Source organism: Pezoporus flaviventris, unplaced genomic scaffold, assembly GCF_033815535.1.
Source record: "Pezoporus flaviventris isolate CSIRO_AGI_PZ_B2104156 unplaced genomic scaffold, CSIRO_AGI_Pfla_v1 ptg000141l, whole genome shotgun sequence".
Classification (NCBI taxonomy): Eukaryota; Metazoa; Chordata; class Aves; order Psittaciformes; family Psittacidae; genus Pezoporus; species Pezoporus flaviventris.
In genome coordinates this window covers 1,175,541-1,181,540 of record NW_026892689.1, presented here as the reverse complement: position 1 = coordinate 1,181,540, position 6,000 = coordinate 1,175,541, and the positions used below count along the sequence as shown (strand labels likewise).

Sequence of the window (6,000 nt, the reverse complement as noted above, 5' to 3'; positions counted from 1 at the left end):
GCTGAGCCTGCAATTTACAAGAAGTGTGTGGGAGCAAGAGACCACTTCGTCCTTCCAGTAACCCTGTCCAGATAACTGGAAATCTGCATATGGTAGCTTAAAACCTGCTTAAACAGGGCCCCTATCTATTCCCACTTCTAGCCTGGATGAAAAGCATGAGGATGGAGGTAACATAAACACACTGTTCTTTGCAGTTCAGAGCTATTTGCATAATCCAAATTTTCATTTTAAAAAAATTAAGTGCCTGGCACTTTATGGTTGTGAAGAAACCTCCCTGAGGTGTGAGTGAAGTATGGAGTCACTGAAAACAAAGTCCATTGCAGGTCGAGTGGGAAATGGCAGTGGAGAGGAATGAAGGCTTCATAATGTAAACAGAAGTGCAAGAGATGGGAAATTTTTCACATTTTATTAAATCAGACTTTTACAGTAGTTGCTGAAAGCAAATAACGCTGAATTATATTTAGATAATAGTTCCATAAATAATGTGTGTTTTCACAGCAGTCACAAAGTCTGGAATTTATGTGTTAATTACACACCCCAAATCATCTCTGCACAGATTTGCAATTAAAACTGAAATATTTTTATATACAATGTAAGCCCTGTATTCATAGCAACAGCTAAGGGACATGCTGGTTACAGTTTGCTCAGTAAATCTGAATATTTTATGTTTGAACACAATTGTTTTGCTATTGTTGTCTTTACATTCAGTCTTTTAAAAGCTGAAAGAATTTAAAGCCGAGTGCCACACTGTGGGTTTCTTTTTTTTTTTTTTTTTTTTTTTTTGTATTCTTTATATAGTAATGTATATACTGCAACAATCCAAGGAACAAATGTTTATTGGAAGAAATAGAGAAAGCAAAATTCCTGCTTATGGTTATATTCTTAATAAATATTGTAAAAACACATACTTTTAAAACCCTGCAGTGACAGCAAAGTGCAGGAAGAATGCAAAATTAGGGAGAACGTTGAATAATTCAGTAGCTTGTTATGTGATTAGATCTGATTGGCCTACACTAAGATGCTGCCCATAAAAATGATTCCCCATGATAACACTGGTCTAGGGGTGGGGGGTTTATGATGTTCATAAAATGGGAGAACAAGGCTTACTGGAACTAATAATATCATGGCTGCACAGAATGATTGATGATCTTTAAAAAGCCCCAGATTGGTTTCATCTTTCTTCAGATTTTATCACTCACTCTTTCTTAGTCACATGCAATCACTAAGGCAAAGAGAGGTAACAAGTGTTTGATGTATGATACTTGAGCCACTTTTGTCACAACTGCATCTATTTTAAACTGCTCTTGTATTTGATACTCCCAACATGTAGATGTTCTTTATTTTTTCTCCAGTTGATGAGAACAGACAATCCTGGTGTTGGGTCAAGAGGTAAGCCAAGCTCATGTTAGAGCAACAGTGCCAAAAATCACAATTAAAATTAAACAGATCTTCCTTCCTTGCACTGGGACCATTTCCATTACTGATTAAATGGATAAAAAGCCATGCAGGTCTGACATCTTCTTGGATGAACCTCATATCTTTTATTATTTGCAGTACACATACACCTTTCAGAATACTACTTACATTTCTTAGAATAAATTATCCATTTCAATTCACTCGATCCTTCACACTCTGCAGAGAGTCACAAAAGCTCCTTTTATGTTAGAAAAATTTTCAAATAAATCAGGGAAAAAATACTTAATTGAACCATATGGGGGGAAAAAAAGGGTCATTTCCATTTGTTTCTGAAAGTTTATACATCTCAAATATGACAAATCAAGCCAGATATCTTAATCATTGGAAACATCCTTATCAGTAACTTATTCATAAACATTACAGATGGGTGAGCTGAAAAATGTTTGGCAGGGTCCCAAAGGGAAAAGAAAGAGTATTACTGGGTTGATCCAATAAGAATGTATTAGAGCCCTGGTTATCCTCATTTGCTCTACTTGGAAGAATAATAGATAAATCAGCAGGACATCAGGTTTCTGAGACCCATCACTGCTAGACATGGATATGTTTATTCCTATAGGTATGATTACAAGACCGTATGTGCACCTTCACCACAACTGTATGCTTGTCCTCTCACCTGTGATGACTTTGTCTCCTGTAGAGTTTAATGGTTTTCTGTTTTGAAAATTTACACACCGCTTCAACACTGTTTCAACAAAATCAAGAGCAGCTCTTGGCAATTGATTTCTGCCATCAATAGTATTCTCAAACCAGGCAACTCCCCTTAGAGCTGGGAACCATAACAGCAAAGTCTGTTCAAGTGAAAGAGCAAGACAATTCATTAGACAACTCTGCAGCAGCTAAAAGTGGCGGGGGATGTCAGCCCGTGTTCCTGTGCTTCAATACTAATGAGAGTCATTGCATATTCATAATCTTAAATACAGTCAGCTTCTGATAAAAACTTTTGTCATCGAAGCTTCACAGCAAGAGTAAAGCATTGCACTCCTCGTGTCCTGACACATCCACCAAGCCAGTGCAAGAGCAAGATTGATTGTTTTGCAACTCAGTCTGACAGGGAGCTAAGAGATACTGCCCCAAGGGTCCCAAAACTAAGCTTAGTTTGATTACAAGGCACCAAGTAATCAAAGAAACAAAAGAGAGGGAGGAAAATGAGGGGGGAAAGGTTTTGTCTTGTTACTGAGCTTTGGGCTTGGGTTTTTTTGTTATTTTTTAAAGATAAAGGAGGCTCTAAAGATGTAGCTTTCATTATTGAGTGTTGTGTAATTATCTGTTAGGCATTTTAAAAAGTTCATACCAATTTTTATCACAGAGGAAGAAGAATGGCAAATGCTAGCAAACTTGTTCCCATGTTGTAGGAACACTGCTGCATGTCTTAATAAATAAAATCTCTAAAACAGTATGAAGTTTCACGTCAATATGAATACCAAAGATTAGTGAACTCAGCCTGTCAGATATTAAAATCAGCTCTGCAAGTGTTGTGCTACCCAGAATTCACTTCTTGCAGGTTCCTTTTCATTTTTGTTGTCAGCTCCTTCTTCTCATCATTGTTGCTATTTTTATTAGTTTTGAGAAAATACCCATTTCCTTTACTGGCAGCCAAATCCTGAATGTGCACAGCTCTGCTAGCCTTTGACCCTGAAATACCTGTCTGGTGGGCCAGCTGTTAGCATCCCCTGGAGCCAAAGATGAGAAATGTGTGTTTCAGCACCCACTTTGAAAAAGCCTTGAGCATTTTCTCACTCATAAGGATGTCTTCAGCTGTAATGCCAGCACATTTCCACATCTTTTTGACAGGCAAGCAGACTATAAAATATACATAAAATTAAATAAAACAGGACATTAACACAAAGGTTTCAAAATATAATTACAATGCAGGGTTGGAATTATTTTTTTCCCCACAGCAATTATAAAATCATGCATTTGGCAAAAAAAAAGAACTTCACAGCTCAAGAGAAATCATGAAGGATTAAAGATGGGGAGGTTTCTCTAAATTATTAAATATCTCAGTCATGTGTATACAAGCTTTGAAAATAGAAAAATCTTGTAGTTATGATTGATTGAGGTAACTGATTATCCAGTTATTTTAAGTGTTGAGACATTAAATTGTCAGCCATATCAGTTTGATTGCAGTAAAACATGAAAACATTGACTTTTGTCTAGTTAGAGAAATTTATTTTTCCCAGAATGACAATCCTTTAAGTAGAAACCAGGCAGCTTGCCAGCTCTCCATGTCATACATTGAAGTTTGCAAATGCAACCCATATTTTCAAATGTTTTTCAAGGTTCAGTGAATGGTGCATAGGTCTTTGGCAAATAGTCTTGTCATAAACAGATTTCCATATGCTGCTTCAATCTTCCTTAAGCCTGGCATAGACCAGTATTTATTCATTACAAATAAATGAATGGCATAGACAATGGTTCACATTCAAGGTGTATACATAGTCAGAGCTCTTCATTTATGTTAAAAATTTATCTAAAAGAAACAGTAACCCTCCTTGGACTAAAGCTATAGGAACAAGTTTGATTAATATGTTTTACAAGCCTGAAGTAAATGCTAATCATAACTGTCAGCAACCTGACAGCTTTCAAAAAAGAGCCTTTGTTCCTGCGATGAGTAATTTGTGTGATCTTCTTTAAGATACCACGCTCAAAACCTTAGAAGGAGAAGGTGTTACATTCAAGTGAATTCTACTCTAAATGTGATTGCTGTTAAGTCTGCTTTATATTCCAGATCCTTGATACACACATAGTATTTGACAGGATTGAGACTTTTTTCTTTATTTGTTGTTCTTTCTTGTCAGAGCACCTGTGCTTTCTCATTAGACAGAGGTGTACTCAATGAATTTTGTACCTACAGGTGCACAAGATCCGCCGTTACCCACTGCCTGCGTCACTTTCATGCCTGATGTGGTTTAATGGGTAAATCCTGGGCACAGAGAATTGCAGAGTACCTTAATAATTGCATTGGGTTGACTGAAAGTGTAAGGAAATGAAAAGCTGACTGAAAGTTGGAGGACCACAGAGGAACGGTTGAGCCGCACCTTGAGATGCAAAGGGACCAACTATTCCCTCCTTACTGGGGTGTTAATCATATTCTCCTAACTGGAGTAGCAACACCCCTGCCACAAAGAATTAGACAGTGGCACATTGTGTTTCCAGCATTAATAAGCAAGTAGCTCAAGAACATGTCAACTGCTGAAAAATAAAACTGAGTTTACCCATTAGTGTGGGGAAATATTTCATTCCTGACCTCTTCAGGCAAGAAGGTTACTGTACAGCATGAAGCATTAGGTTTGATTACTTTTAGATAGACAAACTTTGCCCTAAGCTGTACAATTTTGAAGCCAGGAAGGAGCATTCAGCTTAAATAGTCACATATTTATCTGTTTTTATGTGTAGTTACAGTGAATAATAACTTTTAACTAATCCATCACTTTTAAAAAATCCAGTCAAAATATTTGATTGAATGGCACTGGATTCCAGTTTGAATTCATGCTAGGTAGAGGAATTAATCTTGATTTCCATCCATCCATGAGCCCTTTTATTTTTGGTCTGTGGGTCTGCATACAGCAGAGGAGATGTCCTTTGTCATCCTCCACTCAACTGGTATTCTGTTTTATAAACTTTGGGTGAATTCAAGGTAAGTCAGTCTCAGACTGAGGTCTAACTGCTTGCACTACAATCTGACATGTTAAGTAAAACCTGTGTCCAAGGTGTGTCACCCAAGGACAAAAGTGTCCTTCCCAAAGTGGGGTGAACAAACCTGAATGCGTTATTATACCCAACAAGATGTGGTTAGCATGACAATATGTCACCCATGTCTGACTTATTTACAGGTTTAGACCACCAAAAAAACTTATTTAGTTGCAACTGAGTTACTGCTATTCTTTCAAATATGGGATTGTTTGAACACAAGCTAGCTCACTCCTCCCCACAAGCAGGTCTTGCATGGGTGTCCACTGGCACTATTGATATCCTTGTAGGCTCAGTAGTCTTCTCCCACAGGACAAATCAGGACAGTCAAGATCAGTTTCAGGAGCAGACACAGCCCCAGCCTGGTTATGGCCAGACAGGCAGGTTGCTGTGCAGTGTGGGACCCTGGAAGGTGCTGGCAGAGACAGTCAAAGCTCAACAGCCATCTTGGTTGCCCTAACAGTTTTCCACTAACCAAATTAGTTTTATAGTTCCTCAACTTACTGACAGTAGCTAGCTCTTACCTTCTATTTCCCAGTCAGATGTATGGACACGTCCAGAGTAACACAATAGAGGTGATTATCAATCCTAACCATCTGCTAGGACAATTTTAATTCAGCATCGTGCTGAGAGAAGACAATTCATGCACTACAAATAATAAAATAACACCTGGATTAATCCAACGTAGGAGTCACTCCTTCCTACATAGCAATTTATTTCCTTAAACGTTCTTCTAAATTATCCTTATCATAAGATTTTTGAAAGTCCAGGGTTTGGAGGTGTTTTTATTCCTTGCTCACTTTTACCTGTTTTGCTCTAATTCAGCCCCTTTTT

The 6,000-nt window shown here is 37.8% G+C and overlaps 1 long non-coding RNA gene across 2 annotated transcripts in view; it reads right to left on the bottom strand.

Moving 5' to 3' along the window:
- Nucleotides 1-392: 392 nt before the first annotated feature.
- LOC133282804 (uncharacterized) overlaps nucleotides 393-6,000 on the bottom strand; it is a 48,009-nt gene continuing 42,401 nt past the window's right edge. Inside the window, exons 3-5 of one of the 2 annotated variants that reach the window (XR_009747712.1) lie at nucleotides 5,691-5,814; nucleotides 2,090-5,581; nucleotides 393-1,371 (exon numbers count right to left, since the gene is read on the bottom strand). This is a non-coding gene — a long non-coding RNA (uncharacterized LOC133282804). The remainder of the gene's footprint in view (nucleotides 1,372-2,089; nucleotides 5,582-5,690; nucleotides 5,815-6,000) is intronic. The other variant, XR_009747713.1, reaches the window with a different exon arrangement.